Raw genomic sequence first — 26,087 nt, forward strand, 5'->3', positions numbered from 1 at the left:
TGCCCCGGGTGAGGATCGAACTCACGACCTTCAGATTATGAGACTGACGCGCTGCCTACTGCGCTACCGAGGCGGATGAAATGACGCTGCAAAGGGTCCGTGCTTAGGGGGACAGAAGCTGCGATTTTGACCGGATGTGAGCATATATTTATCATCTCTGGATGCCCCAAAACGCACTTTTTGGCGGCACTCGCCTTCCCGAGGTGTCCCCTGGTAAATCACTTTGCTGCATAAGCCTTGCGAGCTAAGTGGTGCCGCTAGCCTACTAGGCCACGAGGGTGAAAGACTGTATTGTTGCTTTTTAGGGCCTCCGGCTAAATCAACCAAAGAGGGTCCCTACATCCTTGCCAACGCGAGTGTTCTGGAATTGACTGAAACCTTAGCGGTTCTGCGCAAGTAGCAGTGAACTCGGTTCGTTCCTGTTCGATTTTAAAACTTTCGAAAGCGCTGCTACGGGGGACACCAAGAGAAAAAAAAAACGAAGGACAAGCGCTTGTCCTTCGTCTTCTTTCTCTTGGTGTCCCCCGTAGCAGCGCTTTCGAAAGTTTTAAAATGATGTACCAACACGCTCAACTGTCCGTGTTCCTGTTCGAGTGCACCGAACGGTTGACCTTGTTCTTGCTGCGATCCTTGCGCCCTTCGGGGTGAAGTCGACATTTCTGCTTTGGCTTTGGGTCGAGCTGCGCTCCCCTCGGCAGTGATTTTTTATTTTTCGACATTCTGGGGTTGAGCCGACCTGAGCTCCCCTTGATTATGGCACACAGGGCAAAGGCTAACAACGCAGAACCCTTGTTACACTTCAATTGCGTTGGTTAGGAGGTGTTTCCTGGCGTAGGCCACAGGGCGAGTTTTAGTAGCCTTCATGGCGAAAACTAGCATAAAAAATTTTAAGTGTGCACAATTCAATCTTTGATTTTTCGGTGAGATATCTCCTGAACAATAAGCACGGGTAGTTGCGTCCCGTGAGGCAAAAAGCAGTTATACAGCCTGTCTGTGGGGAGGACCCTTGTGGCCTCCAGTCTGAAACTAAAGAACTGAAACGGAATTGACGGCCTCCAGCTTGCTGGGGAGAGGACTTTGGTCCTGGGCACGTCGCGGCCCTTCCAACTTGCGCGGCGCCCTCGGCTTGCCGAGGCAGAGGGGGATTCCTTGAAGACCCCTAGTCTATTTTTTTCTGAATTGACGGCCTCCAGTTCGCTGGGGAGAGGGCTTCGGTCCTGGGCACGTCGCGGCCCTTCCAATCTACGCGGCGCCCTCGGCTTGCCGAGGCAGAGGGGGATTCATTGAAGACCCCTAGACCTTTTCTTCCTGAGTTGACGGCCTCCAGTTTGCTGGGGAGAGGACTTTGGTCCTGGGAACTTCGCGGCGCCCTCAGTTCGCTGAGACAGAGGAGGAATTTGGACTCCTGTGACTTTGGATTTGACAACTCCTCTTTGGTCGGTTGGTTGGCGTCGTGGGGTCTGTCTTAGTTCTCATTTCGTAGATAGGATTTGTTAGCTTAGCTTCTGACTCGTCTATTATCCGGTTCCACTCCATCCCCTTTTTTCTTTTTCTATCCTTTTTTCTCTTTTTCATTATTTATTTATTTTTTAATTTTATTTATTTTTTCTGCCTTCTTAAACGCGGTCGCCCTGGGCGACGTGGTTTCTGAAAATGGCTCAGTTCACCGTAGAATACTCCACGGCTCCAATTATTTGTACTTTGTGTTCAGAGCGGTTAACATCTAAATTTAAACTAGAGCAGCACTATAAGACATGTCATGCCGTTAACCTGCTGTGGTTGTGTGCCATATGCAGGAATAAATTCTTATCCTTCTTTAAAGACCATGTCTAGTGATGTGTCTTCATGTAAGAAGCGGTTTCAGGAGGTGCAGTCCATTACACATAACACAGTTTCAGTTCAACCTACTCCGACCCTTGAGGCCTCCCCTGGTAGTTGTCCTCCTGAATTGGAAGCCATAGAACCTGAGGCTGGCATTGCTCCTCTTGGCTTTCAAGAGGCTCATTTTAATGCTCGTCCAGACCTTCAACGTACTATTAGCTCCCCTGAGCCAGTTTCTCAGGCAGCCTCGACTATTCTCATCCAATCTATTCTCATTGTAGATAGGCTGAGTCCGATCTAGTTTCTGTGGCGAGTGCGGAACTTAGATTGGGCTCAACCTCGAATATTAATCGGGCATTCCATGACAGCTTTTCTCCGCGTTCCATCTCGGCGATGGCCCAGGCTCGTCGCCGAGAGGACTACAAGAATATTCTGTCTATGATGCGTGCTAATAACATGACATCTCCGCCAGATCTCAATAGCTTTCATGACTCGGCTCCTGGTGGTCAACTAGCGCAACCTTTAACATTAGACTTTGAGGTCACTATACAGGTTCTTCTTGAGGTCGGTGTGGGGAATGAGGGTATGGCTTCAGCTTTAACTTTTGGACCCCTCTCCATTACTGACTTGTGGGACCTGTACAAAGCGTTTGGTTTCCGTACCGAGATACCTAAGTCAAAAGTTCAGACTCAGACACAGACAAACCAAGGAAAAAAACAAGAGCAGCCGCCGCAGGGTACGTTTTCGTGAGCACCAGCAGCTATACGCTCTTGGGCCTAAGGTTCTCGTTGACCATCTATTACTCGACGGCACCAAAGCTGGATGCTCAATGGATGATTGACACTCTCTCTTTGATGACATCTTTGGCAACCCATTAGCCCTTGTTTCCTCTCCACTCACAACAGAAAAAAGGTTTGAGGTCGATGAGGACTTGTTCTCTGTGGGTGAGGCGGACCAGGTCCTCCGCATGATGTCCAAGCATTCTGCTCCCGGTCCTGATGGTGTATCTCTTAAAGAACTTATTAAAATCCCTCCTGCGATACTAACAGGAATAATAAACAGCTGGTTTGCTTTTGGGGCTCTCCCTCAGGAAATGAAGGAAAGCTGAACGCTTTTCATTCCGAAGTGTTTACAACCCAAGGGTCTTTCAGACTTTAGGCCAATTTTCATCTTTCCAATCTTGTATCGACTGTTTTCCGAACTCCTTTTGTCCCGCCTACAAGTTTCAAACAACTCCAACTCTTTTCAGTCTGGTTTCGCGGATGATCGGTCCATCTCATCCAACTTAATTCTCCTCTAAGCTCTTATAAAATTTTTGAAATCAAGACACCGGCCTTTCTTCGCTGTGTCTCTTGATCTGAAGAAGGCTTTTGATTCCGTTTCACACCACTTCATTTTTCTGCTCTTGAAGCACACAAGGTGCCCCTAAAAATTCAGCTTCTCTTGCTTGAAATGTAAACAAATTGCTGTAGGAAGTTCTGGTGCCTCGGCACCACTGATAACGTGAAGGTGCCTCTTAGAAGAGGTATCAAACAAGGGGATCCTCTATCCCCTTTCCTTTTTAATCTGGTTTTAGATCCACTTTTGGACAAACTTAATTCTTCGGGCGCTGGAGTCCATCTCACTGATTCATCTCTATCCGCTCTTGCCTTTGCCGATGACCTGCTCCTGAGTTACGATACGTATGAAGGCTTGAAGACCCTCACTGATCGTACTTCAGAATATTTAAATAATCTAAACCATGAAATAGCTCCCGCAAAAACACAGTATTTCGGTTGGCGTCCGGACCACCAGTCCAAGTGGTTCAAGTACGGTCTTCCATATATGAAAGTTAACAACGTCCAAATTCATAGTAAACAGCCCAATGAACGTATAAAGTACCTCGGCTTCGGCCTTTCTCTATTTGTTAATAAGCCTCCTAAAGTTGTTTCGGAGAACGCAGCTGCGCTGCTTGAACTGGTGGCCCGGGCTTCGCCGAAGCCATTTCAAAAACTTTATTGTTGGCGGCAGCTTGTGCTGCCGGCATTCTTGTATGGTTGTTCCAATAGTCTATTGGTCTAAACAGAGGCATGCCATTTGGACCGCATGGTCAGATTGAAAGCTAAAAAGGTACTTCATTTCCCATCCGGTTTCCTCAACTCACACATTTGGATGCCTTCCAAGTTTGGGGGTTTGGGGTTCCTCCATCTTGAGCGTGTTGCTCAAGTAGTTCATTTCAAGTTTTTAACTCAACTTCTTAGACTCAATGAACGTTTCATCTTTGAGCTCTTGGAACTTGTCTTAATGCCCCACTATCGGCACCTCGCTGAGCGGTTCGGAGTTCCGGAAGGGGTCACCGACCCCAAAAATGCTAGCGCGGCCTTGAAAAGGGGTGCCAAAAAGTTGTGGCCACACTATCTAACCCGGTATAACAACCTGGATTTGTGTGCGCATAGGCACCAGCCTTATGCAAACGCTTGGCTAAACACGAAATACAAACTCTTACGTGATGGCGACCGGATCAAAGCGCTTCGTCTACGGACTAACTTATACCCAACTAGAGCACTAACCAAGAAACAGAGCAGCGACCCAAGCTCACAGCTTTGTCGGAGATGTGGTCTCCGTCGTGAGACTACTTTCCATATCCTACAGGAATGCGAAGCCATCGATCTGCCCAGAACAGAGCGACACAATTTTATTGCTAAGCAAGTCGCTCGACTTGCTAGGGAAAAACTCCCCGGTGTGGAGGTCAGTGAAGAGGCAATCTTCACCACGACCAGAGGGACGCGTCTAAAACCTGACACAGTAATAGAGTCAACCTCACATGTCCTTGTAGTTGGCATTGCTGTAGTATGGGATGCCAATGAGGGAATCCTTTCAAGCAAGAATGCTGAGAAAGCCAAGAAGTACAGCGTGCTCCGGGCCAACTTCCCGGCTGGGAAGAAATTCCAAGTTTTTGGAATGGCCTTTGGTGCCCGAAGCATGCTGTGCCCATCAACCATCAAGGTGGACAAGCTTCTTGGTTTGACTTATTCTGACCTAGCATGGCTTGCTTCCAAAGTGTTAATTGGAAGTTTAGTATGCCTTGGACGTTTCACCAAGAAAGTGATTTTGTAGTTTTAACTTTGGGGGATGTCTCCATTTGTCCTCGCGTTGGGTTTCTAGTTTTAGGGGATTTGGGGCTGGCCGCTGCTTTTACCATCTTTGGGGGTTTTGTACACAATTTTGGTTTCTCCATTCTCTCGAGTCAAACATGAACTTGGGAGGTCAAGATGGGCATGCAGCCAAATGCGGTGGGCTACGGCTCGCCCATTTTGGACCCGCAACCATGTTTCCCCCAGCAGCGGCGACGTTCACCCTGGGTAGTGTACTGCTACCCTTGGAAATGCATGTTTTTAAGCCTGCTTAGTAACGGCCAATACACGCGCTGTCCCCCAGCGTTAACAACGGCGGATTATGCCTGCATTATATGAGATCCTGTAGAAAGTGGTTTAATAAAAACTTGTAAGTGTGCAAAGAAGAGCAGCTCGATTTATAATGTTTATATATACACGTACTGACTCTGTAACAGAGATGCTGCGTCTTCTCAATTTTCCACTTCAAGCGTAACGTCGCCGAATGGCAAGACTAAAATTTTTATTTCAATATCGATATCTCCCATTACTTGGTCCCAAAACAACTTACTCATCTGAGAGGGAGCAATGAATACCCTTAACAAACCCCGAACCCATGCATTAATGTGTACGCTAATTCTTACTTTCCGAGGACGATAGCAGAATGGAATGATTTACCAGCATGTCTTACAGTCCAGTACATTGACAACGTTCGGAAAAGCTATCTCCATTTCACACTAAAAATTACTTGTTTTTTTATATGTCATGCGCCTAACTACTACATGATGACATCTCGCCTAAGATGAAGGCCGGGAATATAGAAAAGTTTCCCTTTTTCCTTTCCGGTGTGAAATAACAGTACGTTTTTAAAGTGAATGTTTTTTAACACTATTTCTGTAAAAAAAGAAGAGGGAAACATTACGCTGAAAAAAATATGAATGTAGATGACGGCGACTTTGTATTTCTGTTTAATGAACAGGAAACCTATTACGCCCCACCACTGTAACGGCCCCACGGCCAACAGTAAAAAAATGGGATCCCAACGGTCTAAAATAAACAACTACACCTTGCCCCGGGTGAGGATCGAACTCAGCACCTTCAGATTATGAGACTGACGCGCTGCCTACTGCGTTACCGAGGCTTTTTTTTTCTTTATTACCGGTATGATCACGTTCAATGTACAGACAAAACACACCAGCCAGTCTTCGGTTGGAGGAGTAGGGTTAAAATATCTTCAGGCACACCAAATCATCAAATACATTAATCCACTCAGGGGGGTCAGGTAACGCCTGATAGACTTCTCTCATGTAGATCATATGCTGGATGAAGTTTTCGCGTACAGAGTGAGCAGTAACGTCAGCATGGCGGACTGCCATTCGGGTTTGCCACAGACTGTGAAGGCCCAGTAGCATCAACATATCAAAGGGAATGCCTTCATCACATTTAACAGGGAGAAACCGGATCCCGTATGGCGTTATTGGCAGTTGTTTCTTAAGGGTTAGCTGCAGAATGTCCCAGTGGAATATAGGGTCCCAAAAGTCAATAAATACGTGTTCAATAGTTTCTGGTTTTTTGCAGAGTAAGCAGTTGATTGTCCAGGGTACAAATATCCCTTTCTGATCTGGCCACGCTTTTACTGGTAATGTGTTCGTGTGCAGTTTAAAGAAAAAGGATTTGACAGAAGGTCTTATCGGCATTTTTCTAACCCGTTTTAAAACGTCCTTTCCTGGGCCACCACAGTAAACAGACCTTTACAATGGTGTCGGCAGTAGATTTGCAATTAAGTCCGCGTGCAGTTTCTTCTTCGTGACAGAACATAGGTAATCCATTGAAAACCTTGCATGCAACATGCGAAAAGAAACAACAACTCCATGAAAGTAACCAGTCACACGGCGACATCTTATATCACTTGTAGCCACAATAAATTCAGGGAGCGCTTTCGCAAGTCGCACTTGTATGACTGAGCGCAAAAAACTGTCGCTTTGGTCCCGCAGAAAAAAAAACGCGACACAATCTGTCTGATAAACAAATGAGAAAGACCTAGGCCTCCATCGCGGACTTTTCGAAAAAGGTTGGCACGACTCACCCTCTCCCATGTTGAGCCCCATATAAACACAGCAAAAACCCGATGCATTTTCTGCACATTTGTGCGGGACATAAACAGTACTCACAACACATACCAAACTTTAGCGATTAAAAACAAATTGCACGCAGAGGCACGCGCAAACATTGAAAGGCCGCGACCCTGCCAGTTTCCCGTCCTCTCCTTCATTTTTTCCGTTGCGTGGTTCCAGTACCTTGCGGGTTCCTGGTAGTGCTCGAAAGGCACACCGAGGTACGTCGTAGGTGCGCCTGTCAATGTCGTACAAGCAAACCTTTCTGGCTTGATGTCCCAGTTACCGTGCCATATACCAACACTCTTTTCCCAGTTTATCTCTGAACCCGTTAGCTTACAGAAAGCCTTAGCAAGGTTGACCACTTCTAACACACTCTCGCGATCTTGACAAAATACGGCTATGTCATCAGCATACGCCAACAGTTTTACCTCCGTAGAATGCACTTTGAAGCCTCGTATTGATGTTTGGTGAATTACGGCTAAACAAAAGGGTTCGACATATATAGCAAACAAGAGGGGAGACAGTGGGCATCCTTGCCTTACTGAAGATTGTACTGGGACTCTTTCTGTTAATGACTTATTTATTATGAGCTGGGTACAGCAATCTCGATAGGCCATCATTACACCGTCTAAAATTGTGCGGCCTAAATTTGCATGCTTCAATACGCAGAAGAGGACCTCGTGTGACACTCTGTCGAAAGCTTTCGCCAAATCTAGTTGCAACATGGCAACTTGGCCGTCCATGTCGTCGCAGCATTCTAACACATTTCTTGCTACATGAGTGTTCGTGAAAATCGTTCGCCCTTTGATGCCACATGTTTGATGCGGCCCAACTAAGTGCTTGATCACCCTTTGCAGCCGCTTCGCGAGCACTTTCATAAACACTTTGTAATCGGTGTTCGTAAGGCCGATAGGCCTGTATGAACCTACTGACAGCAGCTTGTCACGATCATCCGTCTTAGGGATCAAAACGACATGAGCAGCCCTGAAGGACGGTGGCACTTGCCTTGTTTTATACGCCCCATTGATAACGCGGTGTAACACACATGCCAGTTGATGGGCGAAAACCTTGTAAAATGTGGCTCCCAAGCCGTCTTGTCCCGGGGACTTTCCTACCGGCAATTCGCCGATAGCGGCCTCGATTTCGCGAACACTTATCTCTTCCTCAAGGCTGTCTCTGACATCGTGTGCTATCTTTGGCAGATAAGTCATGAATTCAGTAATGAAAGTGTCACTTGCACGAGTAACGTTGCTAAACAACTCGCGATAATATTCCACGAACGCCTGCTCTATCTTTTTCTGCTCGCCCGTCACCTCGTTCTTATAGCGGATCTGTTTGATTTCATTTTTTGATGCATACCTTTTCTCGTCACTAAGAGAGCGTTTATTCGGTGCTTCCCCAAGCCATCATCGTTGGCCCCGGGCACGAGTCATAGCTGCCTTATATCTTTCATTGTCTCTCAACTCATGTTCACTTTTGGTTTTTTTTATTTCGTCTGCCACTTTTTTAGGCTCCAAAATCACTGCGTTTAGCAAGTATTCTAGTTGGCGCTGAAGATCTTTTTCATTCTTCATCTCATTTCGACGCTTGATGCTTGCTCTTTCAATCGCTGCCATTTTAACTTCATTTTTGAATTGTTCCCAGGCAGTCGAATAGTTTTCTTGCTGATCATTCACTAGCCGCCCTAGTTTTTCCTCAACTGCTTCAACAAAAGGTTCATCATTGAGCAATTTAGCGTTCAACTTCCACAGGTGCCAGTTAAATCGTGGCTGCTTTTGCTTATTGCCAATGTTGAAACTCACAAGGCTGTGATCAGAGAATGAAACAGGTATAACGTTGTAACTATTGCAAAGGGGAATTAGAGCGAGGGACACGTAAACTCTGTCAAGCCTTGCTTGACTACCTTGTTGGGTGTGAGTGAACTGCGGCCGCCCGCCGCTTGTTATTGTGTGACCCACATCCTCCAAGTTATAGTCCACCACCAAGGAGCTAAGTAACTCGGCGCTCCTATCACGTACGTATGCTACTCTAGATCTATCCTCAGAAAAGCAAACGCAATTAAAGTCTCCCAGCAGAATAAGATGTCTTTCACAAGGCAGATACTGATTAAGGTGTTCAAAGAAAATACATCTCTCACTGACATAGTTCGGGGCATAGACACACACCAGACGCCACTTTTCTCCCGACAACGAAAAATCCAAGACGATGAGGCGACCATTTTCAGACACAGTAATCATTTCCTCAATAATCCCCACACTTTTGCGTATCAATACAGCACAGCCAGCAGATTTTCCAGCGGCATGGCATACCCAAACATTATAAATCGTTGTGAAAGGTGACACCATAAGATCAGTCTGCTCTTGTTTTTCCACCTTTGTTTCTTGTACCGCAATTAGATCTAGCTCATTCTCCATGCAAAGGCGACTAAGCTGGTATTGCCGTCGCCTTGCAGCAAAGCCCCTAACATTGATTGTCGCTATGCGTAGCGAAGAATTTAAGCTATTTGCCATTTTGAATCAAGCAGCATGATACCAATGAAGTCATTAGAAACATGACTGACACTTTTCTATCACTTCTAAGGTGAAAAATAACATGACATACAAAAAAGAAGTCCAGTAACGTCTTCAGCCGTACGTCGAATGTGTCGCTCGTAGCTTAAGTGATTCCGACCATTTCGAATCCGTAGTAGCCCGGCACCTTCGACGACACCAAGTTTGTGTGCTAAGTGGGCGTCACCGCCGAACGCCTATCCGGCGGGATTTTCGGTTGCGGGCGCAGCGTCGGTCGACGCACACCCGGCGTCTTTGGCGGGGGTTCATCGTTGTTCGGCTCGCTCGGTTGTCCATCCTGGGTAGCTAACTCGTCATGAGTTCTCTTCACCACCGCACCACTTGTGCCTGTCTCGCTGGCGTCCATTGCCTCAGCTTTATCCGTAGCACTTCTTCCGTCGTGCGAGCTTAGAGAGATTGCACCCGTAGTCGTGTTCGTCGCAGTGGGCTCCGGTTCAGAAGCGGTGAGAGACGGAGAATCACTGGCCTTGGGGTCACCTCCGGACTTCTCTTCTGGAGACTTCGCGTCCTCGCCGCTCTTCTCCTCTGCTCCTTTCGAAGCTTCCTCAACTTCGGCTTCATCCTGCAGCAGGTCGTTGACGTCTAGAACCTTCGCAGCTTTCTGCGTGACAGAAGCATGCGTCTTCACGCACTGCTCTTCTCCGTGGCCGTATCGGTGGCATAGTGCGCAGCGTGGCACGCGGCAGTCGCGTCGAATGTGGCCGGTATTGCGACAGCGCAAGCATAGCGGGGCCCTACCGGGCACCACAACAAGCGCCAGTTCACCTGCAACACGGATCTGATGGGGCAGGTCATCCACTGTCACGCCCGTCTTCAAATTTAAGGCCACCAAGCGTGTCGAGGACGCTTTGTCTTGCACACTTTGAGCACGCCAACGTTCAGGGGAACGTCCGTCACTCTGCCGTACGGCAAAAGCGCCGCCCGTATGTCATCGTCCAGTACGTTGTGAAGCATCCAGTGAAGCTTGATACGCAAAGCTTGGTTGTTAGGATCTATCACAACGCACCGCCTTTCCTTCACGGTCAATTCCTTCAAAGCCAAAAGCTTATGCACGCCGTCTCCGTTTTTGAAGGTTACCGCCCATACATGACTCATCTGATACGCCCTCAGGGCGATAACTTCAGACAGTAGGCCTAGGCTAGCCAGTGTGTCACGGAAGTCTTCCACATGGTATGGCCTTTCACGCGCATTGGCATGCAAAAAAAGTGTTCAAAACAACTCGCCCTGTAGGTAGCTGAGGCAAAAGCACTTGATAATCCGGGTCATCACAGCCAGAAATCCTGTTACCGCGGCCCTGCTGGGCCGCTGAAGCCGCTCCTACGGAGCCCATGACACACACGTCCGTTCGCCTCGGCGTCCGGAAATGGAATCCCACTGCGTTACTGAGGCGGATGAATTGGTGCTGCAAAAGGTCCCAGATTAGGGTGGAAGCCTGCTTAGTAACGGCCAATACACACGCTGTTCCCAGCGTTAACAACGGTGGATTAAGTGAGACTGAAATAAAAAAAAAACGAAGTCCGCCTTGCCTAAGGTGATGATCGAACTCGCGACCTTCAGATCATGAGACTGACGCGCTGCCTACTGCGCTACTTCTTTTTTCTTTATTGCCGACTTCGACATCCAAAACAGACACGATCAACTATAAAAACCTGAAAGCACACCTTTGCATGACACGGTATGTTAAAAATTTTTGAGTCTTACCAAACCGTGTTTTCACTGATGAGGTGGAGGTGGTGTGGAGTTTAAAGAAAAAAGGATTTCATCGTTGGTAACATTGGCATCTTCTTAACTCGATCTTTTAACTACATCAGCTCCTGGGCCTGCACTGTGTGGCAAACGATATATCGGTGCAGAAAGTATTGTGTCCACTAAGTCCACGTACAATTTTTTTCTTGACATTACACAAATACTCCATGGAAAACCGAACATGCAGCATTCTGTACGCGAGTACTACTTCTTTACGGTACCCTTTTATCGCACCATTTACCTTCACAGAAAAACCTACAAGAAAGCCAGGGAGAGGTCGACAAAGCCGAACTTGCTTTACGGTCCGGAGAAAGCCATCATTTTGATCCCGAAGGTATATGAAATGCGAGACAACTTGTCTCAAAAATAGGTGCGCCAGGCCAAGCCAACTTCTCTTCACAGAAAGAAACAAGTTTGTTCGACTCGTCCTTCCCCAGGTCGAAGCCCAAGTAGAAACCGCAAATACACGATGAAGTTTTTGAATGCTTGCCAGGGAAGCACTCAGCACATTCATCACATAGCACACTTTGGCAGTGAAAAACAGGTTACATATAATGGCACGTAAAAACATCCATATTGTCTTCCTTGCCATGCATCACTTCTTTCCTTGGCCCTCGATGCTTGGTCTTGCCAGTACGAATCTGGGTCCTGGTAAGAGTCAAGGAGTACTCCTAAATACAACGCTGGAGTGGTAGACCAGCGTATTCGAGAATAGTGTTCCGGTGTGACATCCCAGCTACCATGCCAGAACCGTTTGCTTTTTTCCCAGTTGATCTGGGCCCCTGTGCAGGTACAAAATTTGTGTACTAAGTTTGATACCTCAGAAATATTTTCTGCATTTGCACAAAAGACAGCGATGTCATCGGCATGAGGCAATATTTTTACGTGCGCTGATTGTAGCCTAAAACCCGTTATGCTTTCATTATTCCGGATGGCCAAGCAAAGTCGCTCAAGGTAGGCCGCGAATAGCCATGGCGACAGGGGAGACCCCTGCCTTACAGAAGATCGCAATTGCAGGCTGTCAGTGAGTACGCCGTTCGCAACAATCTGAGTCGTACAATTTGCGTATGCCATTCTAACACCCTCTATTATTATTTGACCAACATTTGTATGCTCTAATACGGCAAACAGGACATCGTGAGGCACGCGGTCAAAGGCTTTTGCCAGATCTAGTTGCATCATCGCCACTTGGTCATCAAAAGAGTCGCAGCATTCTAGTATGGACCGTGCCACGTGTATGTTAGTAGCAATACTTCGACCTTTTATGCCACACGTTTGGTGCGTGCCTACAAGCGATGTTGTAACACCCTGAAATCTTTTCGTCAACACTTTCATAAAAATCTTGTAGTAGACGTTGTTGAAGCTTATCGGGCGATAAGACACCACCATCAGCAGCTTTTCAGGGTCATCGGTTTTAGGAATGAGCACTATGTGCGAAGTTGTGAAGGACAGCGGAACACGTTTTTTCTCATAACTTTCAACGACAATGATTTGCAGAATCCGCGTTATGGCACTTTTGAAAGCTTTGTAGAAAGCTGCTCCCAGGCCGTCAGGGCCAGGAGCTTTACCGGTTGGCAATGCATCTATCGTCTCCTCTATTTCTTGCACGGAAATCGCCTGTTCAAGCCGTGTTTTGACTTCTTCGTCAAGTTTCGGCATAAGTGGTAACAATTCACTATGGAAACCCCTTTCGGCTTTTCGCGAATGACCCAGTATATTTTTGAAATGATCACAGATTGCTTCCTTGATTACATCACTGTCCGCCGAAACCCCTGCCCCAGTGTTTCTCTGTCGTATTTGCTTTCGACACGAGTATCGTTTTTCATCACATATCGCTCGCTTTGTTGGTGTTTCCTCTGCCCATAGCTGCTCAGTTCGCGCCCGAATAACTGCCACAGTGTACTTATCAGCGTCCATTTTTTTCCAGCTGTTCTTTGACATCCCTGATTTCATTAAAGCATGTGCCTGGTTGGGCGTTTTCTATACACGTGCGGTATTTAAGCTGTTCACGAAGCTGTGGTTATTTTTGTTTCTCGGCATATTTCAATTGCGTACTTTTTCAATCGCTCTTATTTTTAATTTGCTTAAACTCCTCCCACTCTGCATCGAAGCTCGACGGTTGAGCTGTAATTAGCTTCTATAGTTCTTGCTCTAATTCCTTAACAAATCCTTCGTCCTCCAACAACTTATTATTTAAGTTCCATAAATGGCAATTAAACCACTTTTTACTTTGCTGCCTACTAAAGGTTGTAATCACTAGAGCGTGGTCACTGAAAGCCACAGGTCTGACTTCATACAAGGTGCATAGTGAAACAAGTTCTGCCGACACATACACTCTGTCCAATCGGGCATGGCCATTGCCCTGAAAATAGGTATACCGTGTATAAGTGCTATTTGTAAACACACTTCCAATTTCATCTAAATCATGGCCATAGACCAATTCGTTCAAGATCTCAGCACTCTTATCTCTCACAAATTACCTTTTTGCGCTATCGGAAGCCTGACAGACGCAATTGGAATCGCCCAGTAGGATCATCACCTAGTCACAGTTTAGGTAAGTCTCAAAGCGGTCACAAAACACTCTTCGCTCGGTGCATACACACAAATAACTCTGAACTCAAGGCCGCAGACAAAAAATCAACGACAAAAAGACGGCCGCTATCACCAGAGAAAAGTGACTACACAGTAATGCCGAGATCATTGCGAGGAAAAAGTACGCGGCCACCCGAGGCACCTACAGAATGACACACACATACATCAAAGTGTGCACGGAAAACGAACACCATGCTTTGTGTAGATTCTTGGCTTTCAATTTTATTTTCTTGAATTGCAACTACGTGCAGACCGTTGTCTAGGAGAAGGCGACTGAGCTGGCATTGTCGCCTTCTTGTTCCAAGGTCTAGCACGTTTAAAGTGGCTACACGTAGTGCTTCACATAGGATGATAGCCATATCGAAAAAAAAAACGCCATATTTTATGGTGTCTGCCATCGCGCCACACCTCAAAAATCCCCACGCACCAAAACGGGCTCTAGGCATGAAACTACGGAGGAGGTTTCCCCGCCTGCCATGTTTCGGCCGAAGTACTCGGCCGCGGCTTCAAGGTCGGTCGCCTCATACCTGCTGCTTTGGACGGCGGCTCGTCTCCGCCATTGCCGTCCTGGTGAAGCGCCGTGTTGTCGCCGTCGTCGTGCGGGCTCTTTGCCGCCGCCAGGCTAGCCGCTCCCGAAGACATGTCCATGCTCTCAGGGTCAGGAAGAATGCAAGGAGCGCCAGTAACGACTGAGGATTTCACCTCGCCCTCCGACCTCGGCACGACTTCCTGGCGAGGAGCTGGTTAAAGTATTGTGACGCCCGCCTAGCAACAATTTTCTCCTGTTGCGGTGTCTCCAAGACATTCTTCGCCTCGCCCTCTGCTGTCTGAATCGTAGCGGCAGACATCTCTTCCATCTACTGCGCTACCGAGGCGGATGAAACGATACTGCAAAGGGTCCAAGCCTAGGGTGGAAGCCTACTTAGTAACGGCCAACACACACACCGCCCCCAAGCGTTAACAACGGTGGATTAAGTGAGAAAAAAAAAACGAACTCCGCCTTGCCCCGGGTGAGGATCGAACTCACGACCTTCAGATTATGAGACTGACGCGCTGCCTACTGCGCTACCGAGGCTTTTTTTTTCTTTATTGCATGGAAGAACTTCTGTAGAAAGGAGGAAACTTCAATCAGACTAGTTCGCGTCTCATGTTACCGGGCTGCTTAATATGAGCCCCCCATAGCCCTAACTCACCACTGCATCCCCATCAAAACATCAAAATTCAGGGAGGCACACACAAGCATCTAGGCACGGCAGCCAGCTTGGAGGTTCGTCGCGAGCAGCATATACACTCCTCACCAACGCACACTGTTCCCGAAACACAGATTTGGACGATCTTGGTGGCTCGGCATGTCTGTCCATCATACGGCTTTTCCAAAGACTGAATAGTCCCATCAACACAAACACGTCATAAGGCACAACAGAGTTTTTGTCTACAGGCAGAAATCTAATAGTGTATGGTGTAATTTCAATGTCCTTCTTAAGAGTTCGTTGTAGTATGTCCCAAAAGAACATGGCATCACGGCACAGGATGAAGCAATGATCAATTGTCTCAGGCACGTTACACAGACGACAATTCACATTCCAGGGTATAAACATCCCCTTGTCATTAAGAAATGTCTTGACAGGCAGCGTCGCTGTGTGTAGTTTGAAAAAGAACGTTTTAGCGGCTGCCTGAATGCACATCCGCCTAACACGCTTTAGAACACTGATGTCCAAAGACCCCAAATAAGGCTGCCGATACAATGGTGTAGGGAACAAAGACTCAGTGAGAGCCTGGGTCATCTGCTTTCTCGAGAGGCTATACAGGTAATCTAAAGAGAAGCGCACAGTGAGAAAATTGAAAGTGTCAGCAACCTCCTTAAGAAATCCCCATAAAGTCCCCTCACGAGCCTGCACAGTCGGTGCGAATAAGTAAGGCAAATGAAAACTAAGCCGCCTAATGAGCACAGCTACCAGAAACGGGTCGTTTGCCGATTTGAAAAAGAAAAAACGGGAAACGAGTTGATGCACGAACAGGTGAACAAGGCCCACTCCACCACCCTCTAAGGGAAGGAACAAGTTGTCACGCCTCATCGGCTCCCATTGAGAGCGCCAAACGAATGCTGCAAATATTCTATGTATTGCTTGCACCTTCCTCCTCGCACAATGCAGGACTTGAAGGACATACGCGAGCTTTGCAAACAAAAAAATGTTACAGACCTGTGCCCTCGCAAACACTGAGAGTTCTCTACCCATCCAAGCCTGTGTTTGCCGCCGTAGAGTTAGTTTGTGAATCCCAGTAGGCTGTACTGTTGCGAACTTGGTGCAGCGGAACGCCTAGGTACTCAAGTGGGCTACAGTTCCAGCATATACCACCGAACTGGCTTGGCCTAGTTCTCCAATGACCCAACCAAAAGCCTTTGGATTTCTCTAAATTAAGAGCCGCGCCTGATACATCGCAGAACTGTTTAGTCAAGTTTAGAGCCTCGAGTACACTCTTTTTGTCAGAACAAAAGAGGGCGACATCATCAGCGTAAGCTAAAACTTTAACTTCACATTGAGCCAGAGAGAAACCGCGGATAGCTGCGCTGTTAATTATAATGAGACAGAGGGGTACCAGATATAGGGCAAACAACAATGGAGACAGTGGACATCCTTGACGAACAGATGCTTCTAGTGGTACTGGTTTCGTTAGCTCCTGATTAACAATAACCCTTGTATAGGAGTTCTTATAGCACAGCCTTATGCCTTTGAGCAAGACGTCACCAATATTGGCATACTCCAAGACCGCGAACAAGAAATCGTGCCGAACTTTATCAAACGCCTTAGCCAAGTCAATTTGAATCAGAGCTACTTGGCCTATCTCATCTGATACTGTCTCTAATACTGAACGTGCAATATGGATATGTGTTTGAATACTGCGGCCTCTAATACCACAGACCTGATGCGGACCTATCAAGTCCATAATGACGAGCTGCAGACGACTGCTAAGAACCTTGGCAAAAATTTTGTAATCAACATTGCAAAGGGAAATTGGACGATATCCCTCAACAGTTTTCAACCGATTAGTATCTTTGCTTTTGGGAATTAATATTGTGTGCCCAGAATAAAAAGTGGGAGGCAGGACACCCACATCATAAGATGCTTTGAAAACTTCCATCAAAACAGGCACTAGGCAAGGCGAAAATGTTTTATAGAATTCGCTAGTAATACCATCTGGCCCAGGAGATTTCTGGCTCTGCAGGACAGAAATGGCTGATTGAATTTCATCCAAAGTGATAGGTCCCTTCACTATAGCCCACTTCTCATCATCAAGTCGAGGGAATTCATCCGCTACCGAGGCGGATGAATTGGTGCTGCAGAGGGTCCAAGCCTAGGGTGGAAAACTGCTTAGTAACGACCAATACACACGCTGTCCCACAGGGTTAACAAGGATGGATTAAGTTAGACTGAAAAAAAAACGAGCTCCGCCTTGCCCCGGGTGAGGATCGAACTCACGACCTTCAGATTATGAGACTGACGCGCTGCCTACTGCGCTACCGAGGCGGATGAAATGGTACTGCAAAGGGTCCAAGCCTAGGATGGAAAACTGCTTAGTAACGACTAATACACACGCTGTCCCACAGCGTTAACAACGGTGGATTAAGTGAGAATGAAACAAAAAACGAACTCCGCCTTGCCCCGGGTGAGGATCGAACTCACGACCTTCAGATTATGAGACTGACGAGCTGCTACTGCGCTACCGAGGCGGATGAAATGGTACTGCAAAGGGTCCTGGTCTAGGGTGGAAAACTGCTTAGTAACGACTAATACACACGCTGTCCCACAGCGTTAACAACGGTGGATTAAGTGAGAATGAAATAAAAGAAAACGAACGCCGCCTTGCCCCGGGTGAGGATCGAACTCACGACCTTCAGATTATGAGACCGACGCGCTGCCTACCGAGGCGGATGAAATGGTACTGCAAAGGGTCCAAGCCTAGGGTGGAAAACTGCTTAGTAACGACCAATACACACGCTGTCCCATAGCGTTAACAATGGTGGATTAAGTGAGAATGAAAAAAAAAAACGAACTCCGCCTTGCCCCGGGTGAGGATCGAACTCACGACCTTCAGATTATGAGACTGACGCGCTGCCTTTTTTTTTTTATTGCCCGGCTTCGACAGAATACAACAAAAAACATACACGGGTAGACACCCAAACTACAAAAAGGTAGCCTACAGCCCCCAGAGGGGCAGGCCTTGTCAGTTTAAAATTCCCTGAGTTCCGTCAAAGGTTCGAGCTTTGAAAGCCACTCAGGGGGAGATGCTTGTGTTTTCAGCACCTCGATGAACTTGTGCATTATCTCACGGAAATACAATCGCGCAGGCCGCGCATCCGGGTCACAATGAAATCCTGCCATTCGGGAGCGCCATATGCTATGGAGGCCCGCGAGCATTACTAAATCAAACGGCTTGCCATCTTCTTTTGCTGTAGGCAGGAATCGGATTCCATATGGATCCAATGGTAATTCTTTTTTGATGGTCCTTTGAAGGACGTCCCAAAAATATACCCCTTCCCAGCATTGCAAAAAGAAAACGTGGTCGATGGTTTCTGGTTGTTTACATATAAGGCAGTGGGATCCCCAAGGTAGGTAAAACCCCTTTTTTTCTTGGAAAGATTTTACCGACGGAGTCCCAGTGTGAAGCTTGAAGAAGAAATTTTTTGTTCCCGGTGGTACGTGCATTTTTTTCACCCGTTTCAGAACATCTCTGCCTGGGCCTCCGGAGCATATTGCCCTGTACATTGGTTCCGGCAATAACACGTCACATACATCCTTGTACAATGTTTTCCGCTGAACAGCAATTCAATAATTTTTTGAAAATCTCGCCGTCAAAAACCTGACGCTAAACACAACCTCTTTAAGAAAACCAAAAATACTTCCAGTCAGTCTCCGTTCCAACAATGAAATCTGGCACAGCACGCCCAAGCCTGACTTGGCACACGGTACGTAGAAAGGGATCTTTAACGTCTCGGAGAAACAAAAATCTGTTTACTATCTGCCGTATGACCAAGTGCCCCAGACCAAGTCCCCCTATCTTGACGCTCCTGAACAAATTTGTTCGGCTGCACCTCTCCCATTTTGAGGCCCATATAAATACAGCGAAAATACGGTGCAGCTTTTGCACATTTAACCGTGAGCAGTGGAGTACTTGCATCACGTACCAGAGCTTGCTTATCAAAAACAAATTGCACACAGTTGCTCTTGCAAATACAGACAAATTAGCACTTTTCCATTTTTCGGCTTTCTCACGCGTTTCTTCAACCTGTGTTTTCCAAAAAGGCTCAGTGTCCCTGTAAAATTCGAGTGGAACACCTAGGTATTTCACGGGTGTTGTCACCCAAGAAACGGTGGCGAAAACAGCTGGAGTTGACGGCCATTCTCCGTGCCCGAATCCCAGGCACTTGCCCCAATTCACCAAACTTCCGGTGACCTTACTGCTTCGATTGTCGTGCTTATGCTATCTTGGTTAACGCAGAAAACAGCAACGTCATCTGCGTATGCTAAGAGCTTAACTTCTGATGCCTGTACACGAAAACCATGAATAGCCTCATTTCCTATAATGTTTAGGCAGAGGGTTTCTATATAAATACAAAACAGCAGGGGGCGGAGGGGACAGCCCTGGCGTACCGATCTCTGCACACTAATGGGGGCCCCCAAGGTCTTGTTTACTATTAACCTCGTAGTGCAGTTACGGTAAGCCATGGCCACACTCTCTCTTATAACAGAACCAACGTTAATGTAATGTAGAATGCAAAGCAGCAATTCGTGCGCCACACAGTCAAACGCCTTCTCAAGGTCAATCTGAAGAACTGCGACCCGAGCATATATTGCGTCACAACACTCAAGCACGCACCTAGCCTTGTGAATATTCTCAAGAATGGAACGCCCCTTGATCCCACACGTTTGGTGAGGTCCGACAATTTTATGCATTACGGTCTGTAGCCTGCCTGCAAGAACATTCATATAAATTTTGTAGTCGACATTTGTGAGGGCTATGGGCCTGTAAGATGTTACCTGTCTGAGTTTTTCTGTTTGATCGGTTTTTGGTACGAGCACAGTATGCGAGGATGCATATGATGTAGGCAGAGCTTGCAACACATAAGCTTCATTAAATACCACTGAGAGGAGCGGTGCTAGTTCCTTCTTAAAAGCTTTATAAAAAGCCGCGCTCAGGCCGTCAGGACCCGGCGATTTTTCTGGGTTTAATTTATCAATAGCCTGTTCCACTTTTTGTTCGCTAATTGGCAGCTCTAATCTTATTCTGTCTGCGTCATCAATACGTGGCATGGCCCCTAAAATATCTCCTTAAATCTTCCCATGTCAACATGCCTCGAAGCGAAAAGCGCTTGATAGAAATCAAAAAAAGCCTTTGCAATGTTGTCATCGTCAGATGCAGTGGCACCGCCCCATTGAATTTCCGCGACATGGTTTCGCCGAGCGTGCGCCCTTTCCATTCCTAACGCCCGTTTTGTGGGTGTTTCGCTTGCGGCGAATTGCTCAGCTCTCGCGCGCACAAGTGCTCCGCGATATCGCTCTTCCTCTATCGTTTCTAGCTTTTGCTTGGTTTTTCGGACGTCTTCACTGAAAACACCCGGTGCCTTGCATTCCTGAGCTAATAACTTGTCCAGTAAAGACTTCAAATGCGCCTCGCTTAACCTTTCTTGAAAACGTATGCAGCTGGCCCTTTCTATTGCATGCACTTTTATCTGCTGTTTGCAACTTTCCCTTTGTTCTCCAACTGCTCGATTGCCATTTACGGTTATTTTATTAATTTCCTGTGCTGCAAAGCCGGTGTAAATTTCGTCTTTCAGAAGCTTATTGTTGAATTTCCAGAGGTCCCACTGGAAAGAGCTTTTACGTTTTACCGCGCCTATACTGCATTTCACCAAGCAGTGATCCGAGAAAGTTGCAGGAACAACATCGTAGCTGTGACACTTTGGCGACAGGTCGACCGATACATATATTCTATCAAGGCGGGCATGGCTACTTAGTTGGAAGTGCGTGAACATCATGCCGCGCTTGTATACCACACATTCAGTCACGTCCTCCAATGCAAACTTATCGATCAAGTGACGGAGAAGTTCGGCGCTTTCATCGCGGTGGGACCGCGTGCTGGTTTTGTCAGCCGCGCTCAAGACACAAATAAAATCTCCCAACAATATCAGGTATTTTTCTGTGCGTAAGAAACGCTGAATGCTCTACAAAAAAGCTACCCTATCCTCGCCCACGTTAGGTGCGTAAACGCAAATAGTCGCCATTGAGAGCAGGCGAAAGCAAAATCCACTACTACACAACGACCCGAAGGGCACGATCCCAGACAACACCAAACATCCTGAGGACGTCCTCAAATGGTCCAAACGTCCTCGTGGCCTCTAAAACATCCTCAATATGTCCTCATAATGTCCCTGGTTGGATTGTCCTCAAAACGTTCGCAGAATGATGTTCTCAGGTCATACCAGCGGCTTCGTGGTCCTCAAAAGGTCATTTTGAGGACATATGTTTGTGAACACGCATGCATGAAAATTATCAGGAAAATAATGCTTATATATATATATATATATATATATATATATATATATATATATGTGTGTGTGTGTGTGTGTGTGTGTGTGTGTGTGTGTGTGTGTGTGTGTGTGTGTGTGTGTGTGTGTGTGTGTGTGTGTGTGTGTGTGTGTGTGTGTGTGTGTGTGTGTGTGTGTGTGTGTGTGTGTGTGTGTGTGTGTGTGTGTGTGTGTGTGTGTGTGTGTGTGTGTGTGTGTGTGTGTGTGTGTGTGTGTGTGTGTGTGTGTGTGTGTGTGTGTGTGTGTGTGTGTGTGTGTGTGTGTGTGTGTGTGTGTGTGTGTGTGTGTGTGTGTGTGTGTGTGTGTGTGTGTGTGTGTGTGTGTGTGTGTGTGTGTGTGTGTGTGTGTGTGTGTGTGTGTGTGTGTGAAATTTGATTTCTAAGCATTTACTTCCATTAAGTTTAATTTGTGATGCATTACTGCGACGGCGCTCTGAAGTTTTATCCCTTTGACAGTATGCATGCACAGTTTTTTTCAACGACAGCGCGCTTAGACCGCAAATTGCTGCACGCGGAAACGAGAGAATTTAAACCACCGCCTTTAGCTGACTGCCGCACATGCACGCTGGTTCTAACTGCAACCCAGAGCACGCTTGCTGCGTACCAATGACAGAGAAAAACATTTGAGGTGCGGTTCCGGTAAGGCTCGTGCAACGTCGTATTCAACCACCCGCATCGCTGCTGGTTCATGTCCTGAGAAAACCGATGAGTTCTGGTCTACCGTAGTTGTGATTGCCGTTTTTTCATGTGACGACGCTATCGTGCACAATTAAAGCTTCTGCAAATCGTTTTCCTTCATGCAAGACTACGTGTTGTACGCAATGCCGCTAGCTTTTCCTTTGGCGAAGGAGCACGATTTTAGCCCGTTCACGGAAAGCGGGCTTGAATCCGGGGGCCCGTCTGTGTGTTGCTGGGTAGGCAAATTACGGTGCTTTTTATTTCAGTAAAAAATGTTCTTTTTCACAAAGTCAATCGTTCCGCAATATTTATTGCCTCTTAACATCGCATCGCACGATCAACATCATTACGTGTGTGGCCGATTCTCGTTTAAGCCAAGCCAGGCCTGCAACCGCAACGTCGTGATCGATCACCGTGACGGCGAAGCACGCACGCTACTCGCACGTGCGCGTTATTCCGCGATGGATGCCTCTCAGAAAAGTGAGGGACGCCTTTGTAGATTTGCACTACGACCTGCTGATTTGCACGATGTCAACGGAAAGTCGTGCGCGAAAGTTTCGCCGCACAAGGAAAAGACGGGTTGACGTTAGCTTGCAGCTTGCCGCGTGTGCCGAAGCTGGTGCTGATCCATTGTCCGAACAGTGCAACCAGCTTGAGCGTGATGTGTGTGTGACCGAACCTTTTGTGCCCGATACTGAGGATGTGCCGATCCCAGACCCCACAAGTCAAGATGTTGAAGCTGGGACCTCATCGGTTTTTGTAGATTTAAGCTCCGATCAGGACCTTTGTCCTCAGGTTGACAGCAGGTTTGATTACGAAGCCGATCATGAACGCGCTGACGAGGACGTAGCGACTTTCCGCCACCAGCTTCAAACATGGGCAGTGGAGTCTGGGTCGTCGCATACTGCTGTCACGTCACTTTTGAAAGTGCTCCGCAGCCGCAAGTGTTTTTCTTCTCTCCCATCATCGGCGAGAGCGCTGCTCCAGACACCGAAAAAATCGAATGAACTTTCCGAAATTTCGGGAGGCCAGTACCGCCACTTCGGTGTAGAAGCAGGGATACGGGAAATCCTGGGACAGTGTCGAGACCTGCCGCCGGAACTGAATTTGACTTTTCATATTGATGGCCTATCATTATCGAAAAGTTCTAGAGGCCAGTTTTGGACAATTCTCGGCCGCATAAGCAACCTCAAGCATGCGGCACCATTTGTGACGAGTGTTTTCTTCGGTGACAGCAAGCCGAGAGATTCAAATGAGTTCCTATACAGCTTTGTTGAAGAGCTAAATGTTCTTTTATCTACAGGAATTGCTGTTGAAGCTTTCACAATACCTGTAAAGCTAAAAGCCATTGTGTGTGATGCGCCTGCAAAGGCATTTGTTTTGTGTGTCAAAAACCACACGGGCTATTACAGCTGCACGAAGTGCTCTGTTAAGGGTGCGTACATTGAAGGAAGAGCCTGTTTTCCAAACATTAGCAGTGAGCTGAGAACTGACTGCAGTTTTAGGCAGAGGTCGCAGGAGCAGTATCATACTGGAAGCAGTATTGTTGAGCAGCTACCAATAGACATTGTGAGGGATGTCCCGCTAGATTATATGCACCTCGTTTGCCTAGGCGTGGTGCACAAATTGCTTGTATTGTGGTTCCGTGGCCCGAAAGCTATAAGGCTTGGCAGCAAAGTCCGCATTGAACTGTCAGTGAGAAATGTCAAGGCCGCACAGTTTGTTCCTTGTGAATTTTACCGAAAGCCTCGTAGCCTCACAGATCTGGGTCGCTGGAAGGCCACAGAGTTTCGTTTCTTTTTGCTGTATGGGGGACCGTGCTCCTGTCATCGCTTCTTCCGTCACAGATGTATGAGAATTTTCTAGCTTTGCATGTTGGTATTACCATTCTTTCAATGCCTAATGGCACAAAAAGTGAAGTGCAGTATGCAGGGCAGCTTCTGAACCATTTTGTTAAAGGCTTTATGAAGATATATGGCAAGGAGCATGCTTCGCACAATGTGCATGGACTATGCCATCTGGCATCCGATGTTGAGCACCTGGGGCCATTGGATTCATGGAGTGCGTTCCCATTTGAGAACCACATGTCTGCTCTGAAAAGGCGGCTCCGAAAACCAGAGCGACCACTAGAGCAGCTCTCTAACAGACTATCAGAGCAAGGAGCTGTACTGAAGGAGGCTCAGCAGACGCCAAACTTCCCACTGCTCACTGGACAACATGAGTCTGGGCCCCTTATTGCTCCATGTCAAGGGCCTCAGTTCAAAAAAGTGAAGCTGCCAGGCAGCGTGGTCCTTGCCCCATGCAAGAAGGACAGCTGCTGCATTCTGCAAGATGGATCTATAATTGTCATCGAGAACTTTGCACATCTGCCAACTGGAGCACCTTGCGTTGTAGGAAGAAAGTTCATTCAGCTCGAGGACCTGTACTCCTCTCCATGCCCATCATCAATGCTTGGCATATATAGAGCATCACAACTGTCTAGTCTGCGTGCCTGGCCACTAGAGAATGTTTCACGCAAATCTTTGAAACTCTTTTTTTAAACGCGATGCCATTATTTTTCCCCTCCTTCATTCAGAAATATCAGCATAACTGACTGTATAAACCATGAGTTTATGCCAGTGGCAGAAGCTGAAGGCTTTATCTATGGCTGGTGGCATGTTATTTTTTTCCAACTCCAAATGTATGCTTTCAAACAGTATCTCTCATCATTGCATTTCAACTTGGCCAGTACTGTTTATGTGTGCTACAGAATTATCGGCGGTATTTTATTAAATTTTACTGAGGGTTTTCTCGGTTTTCTGGTTCATGTCAGTGGTGCGTTTGTACACAAAAGACGAGAAATTCTCTATTCACTTTAGGAAATGTTGTGTGAAACAGAAATGTAATGCTTGCTGAGGGGCTAGTTGGTGCATATTTTCGTGAAAGGACCTAGTGCCGAAACAGACAGCATGCAGTAAGAGAGAAGGAACAAGCGCTTGTCTTGTATTGTTTGCTGCCTGTTTTGGTGCGGAGTCCTTTTATGAAAACATAAATGTAAAGAGGAAGGGAGTGAATAGCTTAACGAAATGATCGACTGAGCAGTTCAGTTATGGCTGTTTTTTTCCTTTCCTGCGCCTGCGCATTTGTCATTTTTTCCAAGTATTTATTTCGCTCTCGCACTAAATACACTCAGTTGTTAGTCAGCGCTCCAGTTTGTCTTTCTTGTCCTGTGTGTTTTCTTTTGCACTGTTTTCCCTCAGAATATCTCACCAGCTTACCCAACAACACACCTTGATATGGCTGGATGTTTGTGTGTGCCTTTTCTTCCCAAATATACACTACTTATGGGCAAGTATTTATTAATTGCATGAAATATTTCTTTTTTGGATGCACAACTTGCTAAATAATAACATGATTTGCCTGTGCTCCGGTGTTCTACTATGTTTGTTTTGGGTTTGTAAATGTGTGTCCTCATAAATGCATGTTTCCTCTCTTTTAAGGTGGCGTCTATTTTGTCAAATTTCCCCAAGAAGATAATGATGTGGCAGCTGTTCATAAGAACTGGTTGTCTGGAGACAGCTGCATGTGGCCACCAAAAAGGAAAGAGATCCGAAGTCTTATTAAAGGGGCAGCAACACCTGCACTCGACTGGAAAAAAGTGCCTTGCATCGTAGTGCAGGCATTTGGTAATAGGAACAATGTTTCTCTATTACTTATTGCTCTTGCATATTAATCTCTAGTTGTCCACTGTGGCCATGTAAAGTCTAAAAGGCTGTAGTATTATTCGAGGGAACAGCTCCACATTTGGGAGGGATTGTTTATGGCAGTGGCTGTTAGAAACAAACTGAAGTGAAGAGCACACCAATAAAAATAGTACTTAACTTTGTCTAAGAATAAATATTTAGGAA

At 46.8% G+C, this 26,087-nt stretch overlaps 4 non-coding genes and 2 pseudogenes across 4 annotated transcripts; 1 reads left to right on the plus strand and 5 right to left on the minus strand.

Annotated features, from left to right (window-relative positions):
• TRNAM-CAU (transfer RNA methionine (anticodon CAU)) lies at positions 1–73 on the minus strand. The gene has a single exon. It is a non-coding gene; the product is annotated as a tRNA-Met (tRNA).
• Positions 74–9,751: 9,678 nt separating this feature from the next.
• LOC144134106 (uncharacterized) lies at positions 9,752–10,930 on the minus strand (annotated as a pseudogene).
• Positions 10,931–14,940: 4,010 nt separating this feature from the next.
• TRNAM-CAU (transfer RNA methionine (anticodon CAU)) lies at positions 14,941–15,013 on the minus strand. The gene has a single exon. It is a non-coding gene; the product is annotated as a tRNA-Met (tRNA).
• Positions 15,014–17,392: 2,379 nt separating this feature from the next.
• On the minus strand, positions 17,393–17,465 carry TRNAM-CAU (transfer RNA methionine (anticodon CAU)). Its single transcript has one exon. It is a non-coding gene; the product is annotated as a tRNA-Met (tRNA).
• Positions 17,466–17,596: 131 nt separating this feature from the next.
• On the minus strand, positions 17,597–17,668 carry TRNAM-CAU (transfer RNA methionine (anticodon CAU)). Its single transcript has one exon. It is a non-coding gene; the product is annotated as a tRNA-Met (tRNA).
• A 5,060-nt stretch (positions 17,669–22,728) lies between these two features.
• Positions 22,729–25,522, plus strand: LOC144134108 (uncharacterized; annotated as a pseudogene).
• The last annotated feature ends 565 nt before the right edge of the window (positions 25,523–26,087 follow it).

Source organism: Amblyomma americanum, chromosome 5 (genome assembly GCF_052857255.1).
Source record: "Amblyomma americanum isolate KBUSLIRL-KWMA chromosome 5, ASM5285725v1, whole genome shotgun sequence".
NCBI classification, from domain to species: Eukaryota; Metazoa; Arthropoda; class Arachnida; order Ixodida; family Ixodidae; genus Amblyomma; species Amblyomma americanum.